Genomic DNA, 27,884 nt, shown 5'->3' on the forward strand with positions numbered 1-27,884 from the left:
GTTATTGATCTCTAGTTTTATTGCCTTGTGGTCTGAGAAGATGCTTTGTAATATTTCGATGTTTTGGACTCTGCAAAGGTTTGTTTTATGGCCTAATATGTGGTCTATTCTAGAGAATGTTCCATGTGCGCTAGAAAAAAAAGTATATTTTGCAGCAGTTGGATGGAGAGTTCTGTATAAGTCAATGAGGTCAAGTTGTTTGATTGTTGTAATTAGATCTTCCGTGTCTCTGTTGAGCTTCTTACTGGATGTCCTGTCCTTCTCCGAAAGTGGTGTGTTGAAGTCTCCTACTATAATTGTGGAGGTATCTATCTCACTTTTCAATTCTGTTAAAATTTGATTTATGTATCTTGCAGCCCTGTCATTGGGTGCATAAATATTTAATATGGTTATGTCTTCCTGATCAATTGTCCCTTTTATCATTATATAGTGTCCTTCTTTATCCTTTGTGGTGGATTTAAGTCTAAAGTCTATTTTGTCAGAAATTAATATTGCTACTCCTCTTCTTTTTTGCTTATTGTTTGCTTGATATACTTTTTTCCATCCTTTGAGTTTTAGTTTGTTTGTGTCTCTAAGTCTAAGGTGTGTCTCTTGTAGGCAGCATATAGATGGATCGTGTTTCTTTATCCAGTCTGTGACTCTCTGTCTCTTTATTGGTGCATTTAGTCCATTTACATTCAGAGTAATTATAGATAAATAAGTTTTTAGTGCTGTCATTTTGATGCCTTTTTATGTGTGTTGTTGACAATTTCATTTTTCCACATACTTTTTTGTGCCGAGGCGTTTTTCTTAGTAAATTGTGAGATCCTCATTTTCATAGTGTTTGACTTTATGTTAGTTGAGTCGTTACGTTTTTCTTGGTTTTTATCTTGAGTTATAGAGTTGTTATACCTTTTTGTGGTTACCTTATTATTTACCCCTATTTTTCTAAGTAAAAACCTAACTTGTATTGTTCTATATCGCCTTGTATCACTCTCCATATGGCCGTTCAATGCCTCCTGTATTTAGTCCCTCTTTTTGATTATTGTGATCTTTTACCTATTGACTTCCATGATTCCCCGTTATGTGTATTTTTTTTTTAATTAATCTTAATTTGTTTGTTTTTGTGATTTCCCTATTTGAGTTGATATCAGGACGTTCTGTTTTGTGACCTTGTGTTGTGCTGATATCTGATATTATTGGTTCTCTGACCAAACAATATCCTTTAGTATTTCTTGTAGCTTTGGTTTGGTTGTTGCAAATTCTCTAAACTTGTGTTTGTCTGTAAATATCTTAATTTCGCCTTCATATTTCAGAGAGAGTTTTGCTGGATATATGATCCTTGGCTGGCAGTTTTTCTCCTTCAGTGTTCTGTATATGTCGTCCCATTCCCTCCTTGCCTGCATGGTTTCTGCTGAGTAGTCAGAACATATTCTTATTGATTCTCTCTTGAAGGAAACCTTTCTTTTCTCCCTGGCTGCTTTTAAAATTTTCTGTTTATCTTTGGTTTTGGCGAGTTTGATGATAATATGTCTTGGTGTTTTTCTTTTTGTATCAATCTTAAATGGGGTTCGATGAGCATCTTGGATAGATATCCTTTCGTCTTTCATGATGTCAGGGAAGTTTTCTGTCAGGAGTTCTTCAACTATTTTCTCTGTGTTTTCTGTCCCCTCCCCTGTTCTGGGACTCCAATCACCCGCAGGTTATCCTTCTTGATAGAGTCCCACATAATTCTTAGGGTTTCTTCATTTTTTTTAATTCTTTTATCTGATTTTTTTCCAGCTATGTTGGTGTTGATTCCCTGGTCCTCCAGATGTCCCAGTCTGCATTCCAGATGCTCGAGTCTGCTCCTCTGACTTCCTAGTGCGTTGTCTAATTCTGTTATTTTATTGTTAATCTTTTGGATTTCTACATGTTGTCTCTCTATGGATTCTTGCAACTTATTAATTTTTCCAGTATGTTCTTGAATAATCTTTTTGAGTTCTTCAACAGTTTTATCGGTGTGTTCCTTGGCTTTTTCTGCAGTTATCCTAATTTCATTTGTGATATCATTAAGCATTCTGTAAATTAGTTTTTTATATTCTGTATCTGATAATTCCAAGATTGTATCTTCATTTGGCAAAGATTTTGATTCTTTTGTTTGGGGGGTTGGAGAAGCTGTCATGGTCTGCTTCTTTAAGTGGTTTGATATGGACTGCTGTCTCCGAGCCATCACTGGGAAACTAGTTTTTCCAGAAAATCCGCTAAAAAAAAAATGCAGTCAGATCCCTATCAGAGTTCTCCCTCTGGCTCAGGCTATTCAGATGTAATGAAGCCGCCTGCGTCCAGTCCAAATCCCTCCGGGACGGTTCCCCGTCTCGGACGCTGTTCTTTCTGCTCCAAGACCAGTCACTGCCTCCCGGGGACTTCTCCTACCGGCTGCGTCCCACGCCGCCTGTGGAACCGGCTGGTCCCCCTCCCGGGGTTAGTTCAGGGGGGTGGAGCAGCTCTCTGTGCTTGTGCCGTACCTGACTGGTACGCTGGCTCCAGGCTCTGGAAACAATCGCTGCTTCCCCGTATTAGTTCGTTCTCCGTCTCTAAATCTGTGTTTGTTGTTCAGGGTTCATAGATTGTTATGTATGTGATCGATTCACTTGTTTTTCCGAGTCTTTGTTGTAAGAGGGATCCGAGGTAGCGTCTGCCTAGTCCGCCATCTTGGCTCCACCCCCCTCCTTTGCCCATTTTTTAATTGGGTTATTTGTCTTTTTGTAGTCGAGTTTTTGCAGTATTATGTAGATTTTAGAGATCAGACACTGATCAGAAATGTCATAACTAAAAACTTTTTCCCAGTCTGTAGGTAATCTTTTTACTCTTTTGGTGAAGTCTTTGGATGAGCATAGGTGTTTGATTTTTAAGAGCTCCCACGTACCTGGTTTCTCTTCTGCATTTTTAGTAGTGTTTTGTATACTGTTTATGCCAAGTATTAGGGCTCCTAGCATTGTTCCTATTTTTTCTTCCATGATCTTTATCATTTTAGATTTTGTATTTAGGCCTTTGATCCATTTTGAGTTAATTTTTGTGCATCCACCCTAATACTTTTAACATAAAATTACAATCACCAAATGGAGGACAACCACAGCATATTGGGAATCATGGCCTAACCAAGTTGACACGTATTTTGGGGGGGACACAATTCAATCCATGACAACTTGTGTCTGAGAGTTCTGTTTTTCTGAAGTTCTTCAGTTTGTCTGCTAAATCCCCATCATGGAAATATCTCCAGACTTCCTAGTCTATCAATGTACGGAAAATGATGTGTCTGAAACCTTCCTTTAGTAACTTGATAGTTTCTTTTCCAAGAAACAATCTATAGCCTTTTGACAGCTGTGTTTGTAGAAGGTCTAGACATTCAGGTCCAAGATCAGCCTTACAAGGAGGCAGATGTGAGGGCTCCTGGTATGCCCTGAATTTTGAAAGCAAAGGAGCACCAAGGATTACCAGCAGACACTTTCTGTGGAGAGAGGCTTACTCCTTGATTTGGACTTCTAGCCCCCAGAACTGTGAGACCATAAATTCCTGTTCTTTGCAGCCAGCTAAGTGTGTTGTTTTTGGTCACAAAAATCTAAACACTAGGAAACTAAGACATCCAGTGAATGCTGGAGTCTGGGTTGTGATGATGGAGCCCCTTCAGCCTCGGTCACTGAGTAACTGTATGAAATGGAACTTTCTGCAATCTTTTGTTGGACATATAAGTGAACAAGAAATAAACATTTGTTAAGCCACTGAGATTTTGAGGTTGTTTTTTATGAGCATAAACCTAGATAATCCTGACAACTACATAAAGATTTACACCGGATAAGATTCACCGCAGCGTTATTTGTAATAGTACAATTTTAGCAACAGCCTAAATGTCAAATAATATGACATAGCCAGCCAAATTATGACCAGTGGTATAATATTACAACAAATACTTTACACAAATAAAACTGATTTGTTGAAGGTCTTTAGCAGCAATGAGGAAATTCTCACAATAAAGTATTGAGGGAGAAATGCAGAATATTAACCTATTCACACAGTGTGATTAAATTTTTGTTTTAAGAAAATTGATGTAAATACCACAATAGCACCAAGTGAGAATAAGTCTGCCTGGCAACGGGAAGATTTTTATCAAGGAAGTAGATCTTTTACTTGTGAAATCATTTTATTGGGCAAAGTACCAATTTTTTCCTTTATTTCCACTGAGAATCAACCTAATCTCAGGTTACAGGCTGGTTGGTCATAGTTGAAGGAGAGGAATAGAGGTGAGGTGACTAAACATGCAAATGGGTGTCAAAAAGTATTCCCAGGGCTTGCTAAACCAGTTACTGTGAAGTGATTCTGACTCATGGTGACCCCATGTATGTCAGAGTAGAACTGTGCTCCAAAGGGCTTTCAATGGCTGATCTTTCAGAAGTAGGTCTTCAGGCCTTTCCTCCAAGGTGCCTCTATGTGAGCTTGAATCCCCAGTCTTTTGATTAGCAGCCAAGCATGTTAACCGCTTATACCACTCAGGGACTCCATGACTTGCTAAACTTAGAAACAATCCCTGAAATGCAGATTACTAAATACGGCTGTATAACAACATGGATGACTTGGACTCAACATCTCCAAAGGTTGAAAAGTACATCAAAGCCTTGGCTGCTCAGAAAGATCATGTGTGTAGGAAGGGTGTTATCTTGAAGAAAAATAGGAGATTTCTGAAACGACCGGGGCCCATTTCGTGGAAAGACAGGGAAGTGTGGCTGAGTCTGATTATTATTTCCTTAGAAATGATTACCAGACTGATCAAAGAACTTTGTTTTGTCTCAGCAACAATTGAAGAATTCCACCATTTCCAACTTCTCCCCTTTTTGGGGAAGTCATTAAGGCTGAGGAGTTTCTGTCTCATCTTATGGGTTTTTCCAGAGGCGACCGCAGCAGAGGTCCTTTTCTCAGCACAGTTCAAGCTGGACTGACTCCCATGTAGATGCTAATAACCCTTTTTTGGAGCTTATAAATGCTGTTGTGCGAGCTCTTGAACATCACCAGCTGGGAAGACACTGTTCTCATTCACTAGCAGGAGTGGCAATTAATATATTTACTGTGAGTGCAAAGTAATTTTGATAACTTTCAAGACAATAATGACAGTATATTACATGATAATTCCCTGAGATTACTTTAGAGAGGAATGAACAAAGGGGATTTAGAAGTGCGCCTTAGTTACTTAGTGCTGACATAACACAAACACCACAAGTGGGTGGCTAGTTCGGGAAACTAGAAGTCCAAATTTCTGCTGTGGCTCTAGAGAAGGCCCTTCTTTTTCTATTTCAGCTTGTTGTTGTTGTTAGGGGCCATCAAGTTGGTTTTGACTCATAACGACCCTTTGTATAACAGAAAGAAACACTGCCCAGTCCTGTACCATCCTCACAAGCATTCCTAAGCTTCAGCCTGTGATTGCAGCCACCATGTCAATCCATCTCATTGAGGGTCTTTCGATAACAGTCCTGGTAAATGGGAAGTGAATGTTGAGATATCCCTGGGATGGGGAACACTTCAATGTTTCATCACGGAATCTTGAAATTTTTTTAACTATGGAAGCTTTTGGTGGGAGCATGCTCAGGCTCATATTTTTTCAGATAGTTCTTCAAAAAGAGAAATTTAGTGGCTGGTCCAGCCAAGTGTATCAGCTGGGTCCTTTGGGAAGCAGATACCGAGACAAAACCAGAAGTACCAAAGATTTATTGGGAGTAAAACCTGAGGAGAGTAAGCAGGAGTAATAGGGAAAGAAAACCCTCACACCATGATACAGCTCTGATACCTCTGAGAGAAGAGGGAGAAAGAAGGACAGTTGGGTAGGGAGAGTCTCAAATTGTGATGCAGCTCTGAGAAAGTCTCAGCCAGCCCACTGGGCAGCCCTGGCAAAAAGGTTGCTTCTAGAGAAGTTACATAGAGGGCAGAAATGACCAGGTACTATGCCTCCTGTCATCATCAGTCATTGGTTGGGCGCTGCCCAAGAAGAACATGCCCTTATCTCAAAGGTTGAGGGGTATCTTGAAGGCATTGCAGCTGGAGACTGTCAGTTCAGTGTGCTCCTTAATGCTGAACAGCAAAGTCTCTCTTGGAGAGCCAAGCAGCCATCTCCAAGGCCGCATGGCCTATTAGCAGTAGAGGTAAGAACAGGCCATCACTTGCAGGATTTGGGGAAGGAATTAATTCAGAAAAAAAAATTAAATACATAAAATTTTAATCTATAGTCCTTTAAGGAGCCCTGGTGGTGTGGTGGTTAAAACACTTAGCTGCTAACCAAAAGGTTGGCAGTTCAAACCCACCAGCCGCTCCACAGGAGAAAGGTGTGGCAGTCTGCTTCCATAAAGATTTACAGCCTTAGAAACTCTATATGGGGTAGTTCTATTTTGTCCTACAGGGTTTATTGACTCAATAGCAGTGGGTTGGGTTTTTTTGTTTTATGGTCCTTTGGGAGCATAAAACTCTATGGAGCTTGGCAATTCTGAATGTATCAAGACTGAGGTTTCGACTGCCCTTTGCTCCAGACTATCTTTGTACAGTGAAGTCTTCTCCCTTGGCAACAGAAAGAGTGTCTTCCTCTGGGACAAAGGGAAGGAATGCTCAGTGATTAGTATACTAAAGATAATACCTCATACCACAGCAAAACCAACCTGTTGCCATCGAGTTGATTTCAACTCATAGCTACCTTATAGGACAGAGTAGAACTGCCCCATAGGGTTTACGAGGAGCTCCTGGTGGATTTGAACTGCCGACTTTTCAGTTACCAGGGGAGCTCTTAACCACTGTGCCGCCAGGACTCCTCACCAGAGTAAAAAGTAGGCATATTTACTTTCCATTATAGAAAATTCAGGTTCCCTAAACTCAAGGTTCATCTACTGTAATGCAGCCCATTGCACATGCAGGTATTACCTGACCCTTTTCACATTGCCCTATGGGAACTAGGGCTCTGAGAACCAGCAGAAAAATGCTGATACTCTGGCTACTGCCTTTGTCTCCGACCCAAGAGTCTCGCGTCTTCTGCCATCATCCAGGAAACTGTTGCAGGCTAAGTTGTTAGCTTGCAAGTAGGGTAACATCTCAGACCCTTCACAGTTCTTGACAAGGTCAAAAACAATAAGGTAGAAAAGGGTAATAGGCTTTCCAGTGCAATAACCAGGGTATAATGGTGTGGGGAAAATTCTGCCCCTAATGTTGCTAGCTTCTTAGGAGATGCAGCCTTGCCTAAATTATTTTAGAGGCTCCATTTCTCAGGTTAGATTGAGGGAAATAATAGGATTTAGAAAGCAGTGGCCATCTTGATGACCCTGCTATAAATAATCAATATTTGTTTTAAATAATAATAGTGAAAGGCTGTCACAAGATCTCATTTCTGGGGTTATTTATAGGCATCATATGACAACCTAATGAGACGGATCACTTTCAATGCTACAATGCTTTTGGTCATAAGGTAGTGTATCATAAAGGTCAACATTTCCCTGGAGGAAATCAGCCACCTCAGGAACCGCTGGAGCACATGTGGTATTTAATAAGCACTCTGGGTACTTTAACAGAACCCAATTCCCAAACTCAGAGTGGAGTGGACCAAAGAACATGGCTTCCTGCCAGCCCTTAGCCACCTCACTCCTTCACTCCTGGCCCTGTCCCAGGATTCATTAAAGGTTTGTTTCTCTTCTCAAGTTTCAGTAATCTCGTGTATCAATTATTTCCGCTGTTGCAGGACAGTGTGGGCCTGACAGTTCGGCCCCACAGATGCTCCAAAGTATCACTTCTGGTTCGGTCTGGAGTGAATTTTCATGCTTGGCTTTTAAGCATTATTGTGCCAAGGATTTCGTCATGAAGTTCAAACTTGGGAGGTGCTGAACCCCAGTCTTCTGTCTCTCAGACACACACCACTCCTTACAGCTTTTCTTCTCCCTGTTCCCTTCTGAATGCCCAACTGCCTGAGACATATTTCTCTCAGTCTAATTTTTACCTAACTGACTTTTCTGTTCCCTAAAATGGGGCAGGATAGGGGGTTAGGGGGGAGTCTGGGTTTAAAACGCATCTTTTATTAGGTACATAGGGGACTGATGGCCTTCAGAAAGGAAGAGGACTAAATTACTGGAAGATGGGAATATTAGTAATGAATACCTGGCCATGGAGCTCAAAAAAGCATGTAAAAACAGTATTTACCCAAATCTTAATAGTTCAGTGTTTTTCATAGACTTATTTTTTAATTACTAGCATATACTATATTGAATTTATTTTTTATTAACTTTATTTTTAGATAATTGTAGATTCACATGCAGTTTTAAGAAATACGATAGAGAGATTCCATGTACCCTTTACCAGTTTCCCCAATGGCAACCTCTTGCAAAACTATAGGACAATATCACAACCAGCGTATTGGCATTGATACAATTCACCGATCATATTCAGATTTCCCTAGTTTTACATGTACTCATCTGTGTATGCGTGTGTAAGTGTGTATGTATTTAGTTCTACAAAATTTTATGAGATGTTCAGGAGCAAGGGAGAATGAAGAAACTAAAGATACAAGGAAAAGATTAGTCCAAAGGACTAATAGACCACATCTACCACAGCCTCCACTAGACTAAGTCCAGTATAACTAGATGGTATCCGCTACAACCATCGACTGCTCTGAGAGGAATCACAGTAGAGGGCCCCAGACAGAGCTGGAGGAAAATGTAGAACAAAATTCTAACTCACAAAAAAAAAAACCAGACTTACTGGTCTGACAGCGACTGGAGAAACCTTGATACCCTTTTAGCTCAGTACTGAAGTTACTTCTGAGATTCACCCTTCAGCCAAATATTAGACAGGCCCATAAAACAAAATAAGACTAAAGGGGTACACCAGGCCAGGGACAAGGACCAGAATGCAGGAGGGAACAGGAAAGCTGGTAAAAGGGACCCCAAGGTCTAGAAGGAAGAGTGTTGACATGTCTTGGGGTTGTTAACCAATGTCATAAAACAATATGTGTACTAACTATTTAATGAGAAGCTAGTTTGTTCTGTAAACCTCCATCTAAAGTACAATAAAAAAAATTTTTCATCAGCTGTGTATGTAGGTGTATCCACCACCACAGTCGAGATAGAGAACCATTCATTCCATGACCACAAAGGTCCCTCCTGTTGCCCTTTTATTACCACACCCACCACTCTTCCTCTCCAATTCACTTTTTAAGCATTTCATTTTTAAAATAAAATACATTGGTGGGAATGTAAAATGGTAATGCCCTCCAAAAAACCATTTGTTTCTTATAAAACCAAACATGCAACTCCCATACAACCCAGGCACTGTGCACTTGGGCGTTTATCTCAAAGAAATGGACACTTGTGCAAGAATGTTCATAGCAGCTTTATTTGTAACAGCTTAAAACTGGAAACAACCCCAGATGTCCTTCAACAAGTAAATAGTTAAATAAACTGTGATACAACAAAGCCGTGAAATATTATCCAGCAATTTAAAAAAAAAAAAAAGAACTATTGATGCATGCAATAACCTCGATGAATCTCCAGAGAAATATGCTGAGTGAAAAAAGCCAATTCCTAAAAGTTTCATAATACTGTATTATTCCATTTATATAACATTCTTGAAATAGCAATGTTTTAGAAATGGACATAGGCCTCTTGTAACTGCCCCCTATCCCAGCTTTGGGAAAATGGTTATGTGTTTAAAGTGACAGTATTCAACATTTGGTCCCATAATGAAGACAAGCAAACAAAAACCATTGTTGTCAAGTTGATTCTGACTCATAGTGACCCTATAAAAACAGAGTAAAACTGCCCCGTAGTTTCCAAGGAGCACCTGGTGGATTCGAACTGCAGCCGTAGCTCTTAACCACTACACCACCAGGGTTATCATTTTATCTGTACTGTTAGCCTATTTTCTTCCTATCAGTTAATGAACATTTAGTTCGTGTCTAGAAGGAGTAAGATACAAAGAAATAGAAGATACAACTTGTGTCAGTTTGATTAAGTAAGCTGGAATTACCTTTCCCAGAATCCCCTCCCCATGTTAAAGAATTGGCCAAAAGAGGGATGTTGCATGAGATTTGGAAGGGGGAAGTGAAACAGCAACTATCACTCTTTGAAGGTCATTTTGGCTTCGTGTGGAGACATAAACACAGAGGAGCCCTCCCTCACTTCACATCCAGCTCTTCTCTCAGGCTGCAGGCCCTGATGACCAACAGGTGCTTCAGGCCCACCACCACACACTTGGCTGTGAACGTTACACTAGAGATGGCAGCATTCCACTGACTCTTCCATCAGCTCCCCCTTGTGGTCCCTACCCCGCACCTTGGCTTCCCAGATGCTCCTGCACCTCCTACCTGTCCAGCCAGCCCTGTGCTTCAGGAGGGCTGGCTAATGAATTTTCTAGGATCCTCCAACATCTCCTCCTTACTATACCAGCTCCTCTTTAATCGTGTGAGGTCTAATCCTTATGATGAGTCCCTCATTCCATATCACTCATCGTAGTGGAGCCCTGGTGGTGTAGCTGTTTAGAGCTATGGCTGCTAACCAAAAGGTCAGCAGTTCAAGTCCACCAGCCGCTCCTTGCAAACCCTACAGGGCAGTTCTACTCTATCCAATAGTGTCACTACGAGTCAGAATCAACTGGACAGCATGTAACAACAACATCATAGTTCTGCTGTCCCATTCAGACCCTGACTGATATGCTGCCCTGTGAAGTTCTCACAGGAAGGCAGCTCCCACTGATGGCCAGCAGGTCAGCAAGGACAGGCTGTGGCTGTCACGTGTCCAATGACCATAAACAATAACTCCCCATTTCCCACTCTCCCAGCCCCTCATAACCACTAATACACTTCTGTCTCTACGTCTTTGCCTAGTCTAGATTTTTCATACCAATGAGGTCATACAATATTTGTCGTTTTGTGTCTGACTTACTTCACTCAGCATATTTTCAAGGTTCAACTGTATCGTAGCCTGTAACAGTTAATCAGTATTTTAATTATATCTTAATATAGTTCATTTCCTTGGTAATCCTAAGTTCTGGTTATCCGTTTCTGAGTAACAACACCCACTGCCCCCCCAAAAATGAGTAGCTTAAAACAACCACTTTATTTTGCTTGTGATTTTGCAGGTCCGGGGATTAGAGGGGCTTGGCATGCAGCTCAAACCTGACCCACATGGCATCAGCTGCTGTCAGGATTTTAGGGTCCCCTTCCAAGATGGCCTCTTCACTCAGTTTGGGCTTCCTAGGTGCTCCTTGACCTTTCTCTGAACATGGCACCTTATCCCTCAGGGCCTCTCCATGTGATGTGGGCTTCTCGCAGCATGGTAGTCTCAGGTGAACACACTTCCTATGTAAGCTGCTTTCCCAGAAGGAGGAAGCAGGAGCAGACAGAACAGTTCAGGACTACGGCCAGAGCTGGTATGGCATCACATCCACCACACTCTATTGGTCCAAGTATTCTCATAGCGGCCTAGATTCCAGAGGGCTGAGAAATGGACTCCCCAACTGGGTGGGGAATGACAGGGCCACACTGAGGAAAAGCATGTGATCTGGGAGACATTACTGCCCCATCTCTGGACAGTCCCAGCTGCCTATCCCGTGGGTGTGTTAAAACATTACGCATTAAAAACATTATTCTGACCAGGCGTCCGTATGCTCTACCAGATGTCAAAGACACCCATGGCACAAACAAGGCTAAGAGCCCAACACCAAGCAGTGAGTTTATTCAGTTGGAGGGTTAAAGAGAATCAGTTAAACTGTTTATGTGGCTGAACTAAACACTTTTTGAACCGTGGACTGGCAGATCTGTAAACACACTTATTTTCCTAATTTCATTGGGAGGATTTTAATAGCAGTCACTTTAACAATTACAGTCAAGGGTAAGATGCAAATAAAAACCAGAGATGACTCCAACTCATGGTGACCCCATGTGTGTCAGAGTAGAGTTGTGTTCCATGGGATTTTCAGTGGCTGATTTTTTGGAAGTAAATCATCAGGCCTTTTTTCCAAGATGCCTCTGGGTGGCCTTGAACCACCAATCTTTCGTTAGCAGCTGAGTGCATTAGCCCCTTGCACTACTGGGGACTCTGAGCTGCAGATAGGGATGGTCTATTAGCTCTGGATCACATTTTATCCTAACCTCTTCCCTACTTCAAAGTTGCCACACCTTTCCTATATCCAGGAACTGTGGCCTCCTTAAGGGAATGTACGTGATGACCCCTCCCTGGCAGAGAGGCAGAAACCCAGGGGAGTCACTCCTCTGTACCCAACCTCATGGGAGAAGCACCACCCCCCTTAATTTCTCAGAGAAAGTTTTAGGTTGTAAGTACTGTTAACCAGGGAGCTCCCCCGCCCTTGCAGGCACACTTAGGGGAAGCTCAAGCCTCTGGGATGTGACCTTGCCTTTCCTAAGGATGCTGTCTACAGACACATACATGTACTCAGAACTTCCATTTGCTGGGCACACCAACTTCCAATTCTCCCTAACTCTTGGCAGAGAGAAGCAAAACCGAGAACACCAAGGAGCAAGAAGGGCACCTGCTTGGCCCACTCTCCCGGAAAGAGTCACCGCCCAGCTTCCCATCACATTCTAAACTTTGAAAATCTTCACTTGCTTTCTGGGCTTTGTTTTTATTTTTTTAATTTCTCTTTTTTTTTTTTTTTGACAGTTGACTCAGAAAGGAAATGAATCGCTCAACCTCTCACCTCACATGTTGGCCTGTGTAAACAAAAGGAAAATGGCTAGATGGGGTTGGATCCAGCCTCACCGAGGAGAAGCGTGAGTCATCAGCTGCTGGGGTCAATCAAAGGGGTAGAAAATTAGTCATGAGACCTGGATGAAAACAAAACAGATTGGTTGCTTCTCATGATGGATGGTGCCACCAACTAAGTGGGTGAAAACATCCGTGAACACAAATGAAAACAGACATCAATCCCATTGCTTCACAATGTGAGACCACAAAGTCATAGAAATTGAATTATTCACTGTCACAAGGTCAAAACCCCAACTTTATAAGGAGAGAGGCTGATGGAGAGGGAAGGAAAGAGAGATGCGAGGAAGGAAAGGGAAAGGATTACAACAGCAATCCAACATGCCTGAGCGTTCAGACTTCCTATGGAAAATCCATGCATGAACCTTCCCCAGACAGCTGAAAGTGATCAAAACTGAGACTTCAACCGCCCTTCCTCATGCCACTAGCCGAGCACTGAGGAAATAGTAATAAACTCATCCTAGTTCACTTTTTTTTATTGTGCTTTAAGTGAAAGTTTACAAATCAAGTCAGTCTCTCATATAAAAATTTGTATACACCTTGTTATGTACTCCTAGTCACTCTCCCGCCAATGAGACAGCACACTCCCTTTCTCCATCCTGTATTCCCTGTGTCCATCCAGCCAGCTTCTGTCCCCCTCTGCCTTCTCACCACCCCTCCAGACAGGAGCTGCCCGCATAGTCTCATGTGTCTACTTGAGCCAAGAAGCTCACTCCTCACCAGTATCATTCTCTATCTTCTAGCCCAGTCCAACTCCTGTCTGAAGAATTGGCTTTGGGAATGGTTCCAGTCTTGGGCCAACAGAAGGTCTGGGGACCATGACCTCCGGGATCCCTCTAGTCTCAGTTAGAACATTAAGTCCGGTCTTTTTACGAGAATTTGGGGTCTGCATCCCACTGGTCTCCTGCTCCTTCAGGAATTCCCTGTTGTGTTCCCTGTCAGGGCAGTCATCGGTTGTAGCCAGCCACCATCTAGTTCTTCTCATTCCAGTTCACTTTTAATTTATCTGGAAAAAAAAGATGTCAGAGGACAAATGGCTTTTCTTTTCTTTCTTAATTGTTTCTATTATTTAACAGTGGTTAATGATTATTATTTGGAGAACGTTGGTGGTTGTGTAACAGAATTCTCACCTTCAGTGCTGGAGACCCCGGTTCGATTCTCAGTCAATGTACTTCATGCACAGCCACCTCCTGTGTGTCAGTGGAGGCTTTTGTGTTGCTATGATACCAAACAGATTTTAGCAGAACTTCCAGACTAAGATGGACTAGGAAGAAAGGTCTGGCAATCTACTTCCAAAAATCAATGAAAACCCTATGGATCACAATGGTCCAGTCCACAACCGATCATGGGGATGGTACAGGACTGGACAGCACTTTGTCCCATTGTGCATGGAGTCATCATGAGTTGGAACTGATCTGACAGCAGCTATCTATCATCTATCTATGTATGCAATGATTCTGTTAGTCTTGCCAAGTAATACAGCTAGTATATATATAAAAAATATATATGCACTCGTTATTTTTTACTAAAGGTGCACTCAGTTTCAGTTCTTTTTTTTTTTTTTTTTTTTGTAACCCCCATTGCTATTTCCAAAACTTTTTATCACTCCAGATGGAAACTTTGTTTAGGACAAAAGACTTTTGATCCACTGCTGACGGGAGAATCAAAGACGCAATAGGGCAACAGAGATGGTAACTGAAGTCCTAGCAAATTAGATTTCCTCTCAATGCGTGAAACCAGAGAGGAACTGGCGTTTTGCTGAGTAGCAGGAGTATTTTTATCCTTTGCACATAATCTGATTTTTTAGTTGGTATGTTTTCAGACACTACTTTCCTATTAAAATATGCTAAAATTACAACCGAAAAAAAGAAGCTTGTTACAAAAGGGCCTCTGACAGCTAATGTCTCATGTGACTCCACAGCACACTTTGGGCTTGTTCAGTTTTTTTAGGACTGACTTTATCACAAAAGCCTGGTCCTTCTCCCCTTTCCCTCCTCCCATGTGAAACTTTAGCTGCCAAGCTGGAGATATAAGGCCATCCCAACCCAGGCCTGAGAAGTTTCTGCTGAGAAAGAAAGACGGCAGAAGGAGGGTAACCTTCCCCTCCCTTTCGTCCTCTGGATGAACCCAGAGCAATCAGATGTGGGAACTCATGGAAACAGCAGTCAAGAAATCAAACGACATATTGCACTGGACAAATCTGCCACAAAAGACATCTTTAAAGTTTAAAAAACAAAGATGTCACTTTGATAATTAAAGTGCACCTAATGCAAGCCATGGACTCTCCAAATGCCTCACATGCATGTGAAAATTGGACAATGAAAAAAGGAAGACAGAAGAAGAACTGATGCCTTCCAACTGTGGTATTGAATATACACCAACTGCCAGAAGAACGACCGCATCTGTCTTAGAAGAAATACAACCAGAATACTCCTTAGAGGCAAGGCTGGTGAGACTTTGGCTCGCTTACTTTGGGCGTGTCATTAGGAAAGACCAATCACTAATAAAGGACATTATGTTTGGTAACATAGAGAATCAATAAAAATGAGCAAATCCCTCAGTAAGATGGGTTGACACAATAACTGCATCAATGGACTCAAGAATACCAATGAGCATGAAGTTGGTGCAGTACCAAGCAACATTTTGTTCCATTATACACAACCTTGCCATGAGTGGTAGCACACTAGACAGCAATTAACAACAACAACAACGTTCCCCAAGGCCCTGAAAATGCTAGGTTCCAACCAAATACTTTGAGAGAAGTTTTTTAAAAAATGCATTTGGACAAGGTCCAACTGGGAAAGTAATTCTTGTTTTGTAACTTAGAGACTAAGCTTCCTGCTAAAACATACAGAGGGAAGAAGAGTAGCATAGTAATGAAGCAGAGCAACAAAGTGAGACAAAATACACAAGCTGTACTCAAAAAGAGGCCAAGACACAGTGAAAAGAGGAGATGAGGAAGGCTTCTCCCCCTGCCCCATCCATCCAGGAAGGTGGTCGTGTGAGGACCTAGAAGCTGGAATGGACAGAATAATGGCCCCCAAAGATGCCTTAACCCTGGTGCCTGGAATCTCTGATTGCATGGCAAAAAGGGCCTTGCATATGTGATTAAGGCTGAGGACTTGGAGATGGAGAGATGATCCTGGATGATCAGGTGGGCCAATCTCATCACCAAACCAAAAACCAAACCAGTTGCCATCAAGTCAATTCCAACTCATGGCGATTTCATGTGTTTCAGAGTAGAACTGTGCTCTATAGGGTTTTCAAGATTGTGACCGTTTGGAAGCAGATCACCAGGCCTTTCTTCCGAGGCATCTCTGGGTAGGTTCAAACCACCAACCCTTTAGTTGGTAGTTGAGTGCTTAACTGTTTGTGACACCCAGGAACTCCATCTCATCACATGAGTCCTTAAAACTAGAAGAGGGAGGCAGAGTGTGAGTCACAGAGGTACAACAATGGAGGAAGAGGCAGGACAGCTTCAGAGCAGGAGAGGGTTTTGACCAACCCTTTATGGCTTTGACGATGGAGGAAGGGTGGCATGAGCTAAGGAATGCAGGTGGCACCTAGAAGTTGGGAATGACCCTCAGCAGGCAGCTAGCAAGAAAATGAGGACCTCATTCCGTCAACTGCAAGGAGCTGAATTCTGCAACAACCTGAGTGAGCAAGGAAATGACCCTCTCCAGAGATTTCGGAGAGCCCCTCAGACCTGCTGACACCTTGATTTTAGCTGACACCTGAAATCTGACCTACAGACCTGTAAGATAATAAATTTGTGTTGTTTAAGCCACTTTGGAAAGAAAAAAAGAGTGGTTGGAGAAGCCAAATCTTCTGGCCCAGAGGAAAGGCCATGTCCAGCCCCAGTGACAGTGCTAGGCTACCGCCGACAGGGAGCCGGGGCCAAGCTTTTAGGTAGAAAGAACCTGATAGCAGCTCATTTCATTGCCCCTGCACCTCCTTACTCTGCTCAATCTCTATTTTTAGCTCAGCATTTAAAAGGTCAAGTGCCTCCTGAAGTGTTTGTTTTTCTCCCAGCATTTGTGCCCTGATTGGAGCAGCAGCCTCGCCTCTCTTGACACCCACGCTGAGCCTGCTCTCCTGGAATCGTTCCGTCTTTACCTGGATTACCAACAAAGCTTGAAATTAGCAGCGCTTAAAGTTTGCTTTTTACTTCAGCTGGCTCCCACCCTGACTCAACAATTCAGTCTACCAATACGATGAGAGAGAAGTGTGCAAAAAGAAGCACAGCTAGAACCAGAACACAGAGTTCTTCAGTTCTCACCACCGCGTCCATGTGAAAAATAAAAATAAATTTAAAGTGTGGTACATTCTTTTCTTGAGGAACATCGACTCCCCCTTTTTTTTTTTTTCCCCTTATGTTGGCCTTCTTTACTCTTTCCCTTTTCCCTTCCCCAAGCAGCACCCTCTCAGCAGCTCCCAGCAGCTCAGCCCTGCCTTCCTCTCTGCTGTTGCGATGCTGGGTGCCATTTCCTCCACCATTTTGGTCCTGCTCAGCCTGGCCTTGTGCTTCCTGCCTCCTGCACCCTCTGACCCCATTCCCAGGGGCCAACATCCCAAGGTGACAGGGCAGTGCATGCTTTGGCAGCACAGACACCAAGGTGACAGGGCATATGTAGGCTGACAGACAAGTGTAGGTGTCTACTTAAACCACAACAGTCAAGTGGGCATTCAACCATGTCCACCAAAATATTCCTCTTACCTCCCATGTTTACTCTCTCGCTCTCCAAGGCAACTATTTCGCACAGCCTCCTCTCTCCTCAGACTTCTTACACACACACACTCACATGCTCACACACATATACACACTGATAGTCACAAACACATACACACAGCTCACACACTTTCACCTGCATACACACACTCACACACACACACTCAGTTATACACACATACACTCACAGTCACGCACACACCCCCACAGCACACACACACTCACATTCATACACACTCACACAGATTCTCCCCCATAGCCCCCTCCATCCTTGCTGACAAGCTCTCCTTTACTGAAAAATTAAAAGCCAGCTGTCAGTATCTCTCCCGCCGCCCCAATCTCTGATTTGTTTGCTTTGAACCTCATGCCCTGTGGTGCCTCCTGACACAATGGGTGAACAGCCTGCTCCTATGGAAGAGCCAACCTTTCCCTTGCATGCTGGGCCCCACCCCACCACCTTCTTCCTTTTCCTGTGTCATTACTTCTCTCCTCCCCCAACCCAAGAAGAAATTGCTCTAGTAGTTCAGTCTTAAAAAAGTAAATCATTTTTTCTTGACCCTCACATCCATCAATTGCCCCGTTTTTTCTGTTTCCCTTCACACACAATATAAGTGCTGCCTATAGACGTGATCTTCATTTCCTCAGCCTTCTAGCTTCTGTTCTGCCCACTCTTGTCATGATTCTGCACCCTCCGCTCTCTGAAGTGGCTGGTCAAGGTCACCACGGGCCTCCAGTGATCTCTGCGTTGACATATACAAGGGCTGTGCTCTGAATCACTTGATCTCACTTGATCTTCCAGAAGCACTGGAGCCCAGGCTTCTCTTGACTTCCAGGAAAACAGCTCTGTGGCTCAGGTCTTGGACTTTCCAGGGAATCACATCCAGTTCCTTGTCCATACGCCATACTCCATTAACTCCAGATTTGTATCTCCCTGGCTGTCTTTCCAATGAGCACCAGCCACATCATCAACTGCTATCTTGACATACCTACTTAGGTAGAGCAGGATCAATGTGGCCGAAAGGAGTCTTAATTTCCCCCAAGCTCCCACATTATCTCTTTCTTAATCTTTCCTGTCTCAGTAAAGTTTCAAGCCTAACACCCGGCAGTTGTCTTTGATTCAGATCTTTTCCTCACTCTCCACATGAAATTAGCGCTCATGTTATTCTCTTGGCTCTACCAAAATACATCAAAATATATCTTGTCTCCATCTACCACCTCCCTTGTGTCCACCCTGACCATCAGCTCCGTCATCTCCTGCCTGAGTACCTGTGGTGGTCTCCCCCCTGGTCTACTGCCTCCCCCTTTCCTGTCTCCAATCCATTCTCCATGCAGCAGCCAGGGGGATGATACACAGTCCTCTACACAGCACGAGGTGGGAGAAAAGGTATGTTGCTTACCCCTCAGCTACAGAGGAACATAAAATGACAACACTGTATCTACTGCTTGCCCTTCGTCTACTCCTTTCCCACGATTTCTCCAGCGGTGTCCCACAAAAGACTGGAAAAACGGGAGGAAGTTGAACACTGGCTTACAAAAATCATTAAAAAAAAAAACACTTCTTTTTCATTCTATGCAGGAGATGTAACATGCATGTAAATAAATATGTCTTGCTATTTGTTCTGAAAGGGGAATTTTGTGAGTGTGCAGTACATGTGGAATAAGGGGGTGGTGGCTGTAAAAATGTGGTTCTGAATACGAGTTTATTAATTGTAACAGAGGTACCAGCTAATGCATAGTATAATAATAGTGGAACAGTATGAAGGGGAGGCAGGAAGAAGAGTACACGGAACTCTGTGGACTACCCACTCAATTAGTCTGCAAATCTAAAACTACTAAAAAAAATTAACTGTCAGAATCTGCTTATGGAAAAAAAAGGAGGGAGTAAAATACATATGTACACACAGAGTCCATTTGCACAGAATATTTCTGGAAAAATTCTTACATGGCTGGGGCAGAGGTAGAAAGGAGATTTAATTATCTACTTTTTCATTTCTTTTAAATTTTGTACCAAGTGCATGTTCTATCTAGTCAGAAATAAATATAACTTAAAATAAAATTTAATAAAGGCAACAAAATTAAAATTGTTCTACTACTAAAGTAGAAGCAAAGTGCCGGGGGAAGAGAAGCAGAAGCACACACATCCGAGCAAAGAAATAGGCAGGTGAACCACATACCCAATCTTCAAACTTGTTTCGTTTGTTTGTATTTGTTTTTGCTTTCACCCAAGTAGTACTTCAAATATCAATAAATTTCAGATGAAAGCCTAAATTTCCAGCTTCTCCTGATCACAAATAGAACATCTGAAACTCTAGGCCATAAGGAACAACTGGCGAGAGCTCAGGAGTGGCTGCCCCTTTAGACGTGGCCCACAGTCTCCAGTTTGCCACAAGCCTCATCATTCCCTGTTGTCTTACACCCAGCCTCTTCTCTCATTACAGAGCCTGATGGGCCGGTATGAACATGTATATTTTCGGCCCCTGATGGTGACTGGTTCTCTTGGTCAGCCTACTCTTCCGCTTTCACGAGAAAGCGCTCGTTCTTTTTGGGGAGGACATCAAGCCTCTGAAAGTGACTCATCATGAGAGATGCCAAAGGCAAAGAGGCCACGCTGCTCCTCAAGGCTTTCCCCAATCCACAGATTTCTAAACAACCCAAGAAAACAAAACAAAAACAGCTATTAACAGTGCCATGCAGATTAACAGGCCCGTGTAATACGGTCGGAGTGAGGAGAGTTGAGGGCTTGTTATTGTGTTGTTGTTATTGTCTTCTGTTTTAATAAAGGAAAAATATCCTAAGATTCTGTGCACAGGAGTGTTATTTTATGGCCATAAAAGGCCAAACTGCTACTCAGTATTTTTTTAAGTATTAAAAAACATGTCACTCTGTGAATTCATTCACTGTTTCTTCTCATCAGATTGAAATGCAATGATTCTAACAAATATTCTCACAATGTTTTAAATTCCTGGCAAAGAGCTACACGACCCACAAGAACAGCTAATGTTCTCTCCTCAAACCCTCCTTGAAATGTCAAGTGCTCTTGCTGGCTTTGTGGAAATGGCACATAAGTAACTTTTCAAGTTGCAGGGCTGCGGCCCTTTAAGGACATACCCCACTCCCCGGAGAGGAGCTGCTGCTGTGTGGTAACACTCTCCTGGAGGGGTCCTCCCACTCCGAGTCCCTGCTCTGAGTGTCACCGTGGGCCGCCTTCTGGGGGGGCCTCCTCTGCTTCTCTCTGTGCAGCAAAAGGAATAGATTCACTCGGCTCCCAATCTCATTAGTGAAACTGAGTTCAGAAGTCCAACAGCCGTGCCCAGAGGTGCTGAAATATCCACGGTGTGCGGCGGAACATTTCTGTGGTCCCACCAGGATTTGGGGTGCAGGGTAGGAACTACAAGTGCACCAGTGCTGAGATGACCCACAGTTTACCAGGCTAGCTCCCTAGGAAAGTGTTTCTCAACATTTGATGTGCATGAGAACCATCTGGGATATGTGTTACACTGTGGGGTCCCCTCTGATCTGCTGAATCAGACGATCTGTGGTTGGGAGCCAGGAATGTGCATTTCAGCAAGCAAGCCAGTTGATAGCACTCGAGGGGGCCACTGCCAGAGTTTGGAGAAATGAAACAGTATCAAAACCTGGGTGAGTAATCTGAGTTGAGCATTGCTGAACAGTTCAAGGATTCCAGCATTTCTGCTCCCAGAAGGCTACAGAATCTGTATGGTCCTCCATAGCAGTCTGACACAATCCCAGGCATCATGACTCTAGATCCTACCAATAGATGACAAGGCAGAGTACAAAGTAATGCCAGGGGAACTTTGCTGAGTTCACAATGGAATTACATAATTTTTAAAATAGGTGAAGAATTTAGAGAGAGTCGAAGATCAATGAAAGTTTCAAAACGGTCAAAATACAGGGCCTTATAGGAATCCTTGAGATCAGATTAGAGATAGGAAAAGGATTGGAAGAGGCAAGGTGTACTTCATCTCACTTGTAAGTGAACGTGTGGAGGTCATGTATCAGAACACTTCCCAGTTTTAACAGAAGCTCACACCGGAACTAGCTGTAACCGACACTGTCCATATTCTGCCCCATGTGCCCTCGGCCTCCTTCTGAGTTCACCTGCAACAGACACGGGCGGTTCTCTCCCACGATGATGATTTCTCACCTCACCTCTGGTTGTCTGCCAGGCGCTTCCTCCCTGCTAAAGACTCAATTGTGTCTCCCCAAAATATGTGTTGAAGTCCTAACCCATAGATCTCTGAATCTGGCCCCATTTGGAAATAGGAGTTTTCTTTCATTATGCTAATGAGATCATATCAGGGTAGGGTGGGTCATTAACCCCATCCATTCTGAGTGGTGTCTTATAAAAACAGCAGACACAGAGACACACACAGGGCAAGACAGACCACGTGTGCGGATCTTCACAAGCCAAGGAACACCATGGATTTCCAGCAGACACCGAAAACTAGGAGAGAGGCCATGGAAGGGATCAGTATGGCCAAGACTCGGGTTTGGACTTGTTTAGCCTCCAGAACCGTGAGAAAAGTAAGTTTCTGTTCTTTAAAGCCACCCATTTGTGGTACTTCTGCCACAGCAGCACTAGAAAACTAAGACTCCCCGTATAGAAGCTTGTTCACTCCACATACCAGGTGTCTTAGGCTGGGTTCTCTAGAAAAGCAAAACCAGTGAAGCTTGTATATATAGATAGATATAGATACAGATGTAGAGATAGATATAGATATGATATATAGATGATATAGATAGATGATAGAGAGAGAGAGAGATAAGAGAGCGAGATCTACCTCAAGGAAATGGCTCATGCAGTTGTAGAGGCTGGCAAGTCTCAAATCTGTGGGTCAGGTGTCAGGTGTCAGGCTGGAGGCTTCTCCTGACTCACGTAGCTGCAGGTGAGAAGACAGGCTACTGGCTCACGGCTGTGAAGGCTGACAATGCAAGATCGGCAGATAAGACTGCAGGCTGTTGGCCACAGTCCCAAGAACTGGAGATCAGATGCTGACGAGCTGAATGCAGGATCCAGAGCACAGCAAAAGTGAGCAAGCTTTGCCAGAAAGTCCACCTATATTGGATGTAGGCCACATCCTCAAGGAAACACCCTTTCAACCGCTTGGTTACTCACAGAAGATTCCATTATGTCAGATCTCATCACAGAAGTGAATATATTGTTATGCGACTGCCAAACTACGTCATAACTGCCAAACCACTGAGAATCATGGCCCAGCCAAGTTGACACACAACCTTAACAATCACACCAGGGGTGATCTAGGAGCAACCCTCAACCAAAGAGGGATGTGTATTGTTGGATGAATACCCCAGCCTCCCTGCGCCCTAGTGAGATTGAGCCCTGGCCACCCAGGGAAATCACCTGATCATTAATCCACCCTTCCCTGGCTTTTCACTCTCTGTGACTCTTTGTCCCGCTCTCTCTTTTGCGCTTCCTGGGATCTCCTCACAAATAAACAACTTACACCAGGTTCTTATACCACATCCTATTTATACAGGAAACCAAACTAAGGTACAAATTTAGGATATACAAGCAAACAAAAGTAGTCACACTAAAATGGGCTACATCCATATGAACGGATCAGTTTTAAATGATTCAAAATATACCAAAAAAAAAAAAACCAAACCCACTGCCGTCAAGTAGATTCCGACTCTTAGCAACCCTATAGGACAAAGTAGAACTGCCCCATAGAGTTTCCAAGGAGTGCTTGGCGGATTTGAACAGCCGATCTCTTGGCTAGCAGCCATGGCACTTAACCACTATGCCACCAGGGTTTCCATTCAAAATATAGACTACTAGAAAAAACATACTAAGAGTGAAAGTGCAAATTCAGAGGGGGGCAATTGGAAGATATTCCCGGAACTGATCCTATTGGTTTAACCTGCTCATTACTTTGAAACTAAAAGTCAAAATTTCAGTTGCACCAAGATATGTGGTTCTACAAAATGGACAAAGCTGGCAGCAATTCAAGGCAAAGACATTACCTCTGAAATAAAAGAAGCAAAGAGAACTATACCTAATGCTGGTTCAGATGACAAAAGGCAACCAATCTAACGTTATTACATTGTTACTAGGAATTAGATGTTATACGAAAATATTATAGAGTGTAAGTTGAACTGGTAAAAGTTGTGTGGTAGATGTATTTACAACAATAACAACAACAAAAAAAAGAGTAGCCACTGGGGTTGCTTGTTTACAACCAAAAACCTCACAGGATTTGCTTCTTTAGTTTGTAGTTTAGGATCATGAGACATCCCAGTTAACTTGCCTAATAATACCTTTAGCACTTCTGTTCTACCTCCTGGTTTGTTGCATAGTGCCGGGAGTCTTAAAAGCTTGCAAGTGGTCATCCAGAGCACGACAATTGGTCTCTATTTGCCTGGAGAAACGGACCAAGGAGAGTCAGGAGTGGGAGGAGGACATGGAATGTGTGGCTAATTGCCTCTATGAACAACTGCTTCCTTTGCCATGAGACAAGGGGAACTGGACGGTGCCACTACTGAACATTTTGATCAAAGATTCTGTAGAAGAATCATGATTGGAAGGTAGAGCTAAGATGGCAGAATAGATGCTTCTGGTGAGCCCTCCTTACTACAAAGACTTGAAAAAACAAGTGAAACAAGCATATTTGTGACAAGCTGGGAGCCCAGAGCTTCAAAAGCAAGCTTAGAAAATGAACTGAGGGGCAGGGGGAGGAAGAAACCATTCAGAAGCGGAGAGGAGTTACCGGACTGGAATTGCGGGAGCCTTCAGGCACCATTCCCTGAGCGGCAGCGGGCGGGGGGGCTGGTACTAGCGTTAGGCCTCAGTTCCCTCAGGGAAAAGAAGCCAGCCACACAGCCTACTCACACCTCCAGAACCTGAGGAAAACGGCGCTGTTAGAAAAAGCTAAGTAGGTGAGTATATTTTAATGTGCCGCCCCACTCACAAACCGGCTTCAGGGGCTGAATTCCCTGGGCCTGAGATAGGCACTGTTGAGCACCTAAAGCCATCCTCCTGACCTTGGGGAAGGAAAAAATTTGCATTTGGGGGAAAAGGTTATTTGCGAGCTCCACTGAACTGGGGAATTCAGGACAGAAGTGGCTCCTGTCCAGGCAAAAACCATCCATGGACTTTGAACACCTTACCCTTCTGCATGGACCTGTGTGGGCCTATTTCCGGAGAATAGGCCCTTGATGGCAGACTCCGACCATTTCAGCTGTGCAATGGAGAGGTGGATAATTAATGTTTGACATTGCTTTGCCTATTAAACAGGGTCCTCACCTACCCACATTCGGACCTAAGGACTGGTACCTCCACTCTGGTCACCAGCCACCCGTGACAGGGGTCCAAAGACAACTGGTACTTCCCAGTCCTTACAACCAAAAATTTTGGGTACCCATGGTCCACTGCAGAACCCACCCATTTGCACATTCTAGGGAAAAGGGACACGATTGCCTCAGAGACACACGGGGATTGGTTCTCAGCCCCCTGCCTTGTTCAGAACGTGACCCCCTGATGCAATCAGATACCGGTATATATGCCAATCACCCCTGCCCCTCTAAGACTGTGGGACAAAGCCTGTACCACATGCTTGATATCAGCTACCTGGAAACCTGAGCTGAATTCATACAAGAAAACTGAATGGACTCCTAGAGTGATATACCTGATAACTTCTCTAGCCATCTGGGGACTGGACGTCAGAGCTGCAAAGGCGAAAATAATCAAGCTAGCTCACTAAGCAACCCATAGGGGTATACCAAAACAAAACAAAGCAAGAAGCTACGACACAGTAAGCAAGCATAAATTAATTCAATAACTTATTGATGCCTCAAAGACAACAGTCAGTATCAAGTCACGTAAAGAAACAGACCATGATCACCTCAACAGGCTCTCAAAACAAAGAATCCAGGGATCTTCTAGATGAAGGTGCATTCCTGGAATTACCAAATGCAGAATACAAAAGTTTAGTATACAGAACCCTTTAAGACATCAGGAAGGAAACAAGGCAAAACACAGAATAAGCCAAGGAACACACAGATAAAGCAATTGAAGAAATTAGAAAGATTATACAGAAACTTAATGAAAAGTTAATAAACTGGAAAAATTCATAGACAGGCAGCAATCAGAAATTCAGAAGATTAAAAATAAAATTACAGAAATAGACAACTCAACAGAAAGTCAGAGGAGAATTGAGCAAGTACTAGAATTTCTGAACTTGAAGCTAAATCACTTGGCACTAATATATTTGAAGAAAAATCAGATAAAAGAATTTTAAAAAGTGAAGAAATCTTAAAAATCATGTGGGACTTCATCAAGAGAAATATCCTATGGGTGATCGGAGTACCAGAACAGGGAGGGATAATACAGAGAGAATTGTTGAAGATTTGTTGGCAGAAAACTTCCCTGATATTGTGAAAGATCGGAAGATATCTATCCAAGATTCTCATCGAACTCCATATAAGGTAGATGTTAAAAGAAAGTCACCAAGACATATTATAATCAAACTTGCTAAAACCAAAGATAAAGAGAGGATTATAAGAGCAGCAAGGGATAAACAAAAAGTCACCTACAAAGGAGAGCCAATAAGGATAAGCTCAGACTACTCGGCAGAAGCCATGCAGGCAAGAAGGCAATGGGATGACATATTTAAAAAATTGAAGGAAAAAAATTGCCTGCCAAGAATCATATATCCAGCAAAACTGTATCTTAAATATGAAGGAGAAATTAAGACATTTCCAGACAAACACAAGTTTAGGGAATTCATAAAAACCAAACCAAAACTAGAAGAAATACTAAACGGAGTTCTTTGGTTAGAAAATCAATAATATCAGGTATCAACCCAAGACTAGAACACTGGGCAGAGCAACCAGAAGTCAACCCAGACAGGGAAATCCAAAAAAACAAGCAAGATTGTAAAAAAAAAAAATCAAAACAGGGTAACAGCGATGTTATTGTATAAAATAAGACAACATTAGAATAATAAAGAGGGACTAAGAAATGTAATCATACACCTTCCATATGGAAAGGAAGATATGGTGATACTGAGAAATAAAAGTTAGGTTTAATTTAGACAAAATAGGGGTAAATAATAAGGTAACCATAAAGGAGACAAACTATCCTACTCATCAAAATAAAATACAAGGGAAAAATAGAGGCCCAGCAGAAACTAAATCAACAACAACAAACATGAGGAAAGGACAATATATAAAGATAATCTGCTCAGCACACAAAATTAAGTGGGAAAAAGAAAATGTCAACAACACACAAAAAAAGACATCAACATGATAGCACTAAATTCATACCTATCCATAATTACCCTGAATGTAAATGGACTAAATGCACCAATAAAGAGACAGAGAGTGGCAGAATGCATTAACAAACAAGATCCATCTTTATGCTGCCTACAAGAGACACACCTTAGATTTAGACACACAAATAAACTAAAACTCAAAGGAAGGAAAAAAAAAATATCAAGCAAACAACAACCAAAAAGAGCAGGAGTGGCAATATTAATTTCTGAGAAAATATACTCTAAAGTTAAATCCATCAGAAAGGTTAAGGAAGGACACTATATAACAATTAAAGGGACAATACACCAAGAAGATATAACGATATTAAATATTTATGCACCCAATGACAGGGCTGCAAGATACATAAAACAAAGTCTATCAGAACGGAAAAGTGAGATAGACAGCTCCACAATAATAGCAGGAGACTTCAACACACCACTTTCAGTGAAGGAGAGGACATCCAGAAAGAAGCTCAATAAAGACACGGAAGATCTAAATGCCGCAATCAACCAACTTGACCTCACAGACATATACAGAACACTCCACCCAACAGCAACCAAGTATACTTTCTTTTCTAGTGCACATGGAACATTCTTTAGAATAGACCACATATTAGGTCATAAAGCAAGCCTTAGCAGAATCCAAAACATTGAAATATTACAAAGCATCTTCTCTGACCATAAGACCACAAAACTGGAAATCAATTACAGGAAAAGCAGGGAAAAGAAATCAAACACTTGGAATCTGAAAAATGCCCTGCTCAAAAAAGACTGGATTATAGAAGACATTAAGGATGGAATAAAGAAATTCATATAATCCAGTGAGAATGAAAACACTTCCTATCAGAACCTTTGGGACACAGCAAAAGCGGTGCTCATAGGCCCATTTATATCAATAAATGCACATATCCAAAAAGAAGAAAGGGCCAAAATCAAAGAATTATCCCTACAACTTGACCAAATAGAAAGAGAGCAACAAAAGAAACCCACAGGCACCAGAAGAAAACAAATAATAAAAATTAGAGCTGAACTCAATGAAATAGAAAACAGAAAAACAATTGAAAGAATTAACAAGACCAAAAGCTGGTTTTTTGAAAAAATCAACAAATT

The sequence above is a fragment of the Loxodonta africana genome, chromosome 9, assembly GCF_030014295.1.
Source record: "Loxodonta africana isolate mLoxAfr1 chromosome 9, mLoxAfr1.hap2, whole genome shotgun sequence".
NCBI lineage: Eukaryota > Metazoa > Chordata > Mammalia > Proboscidea > Elephantidae > Loxodonta > Loxodonta africana.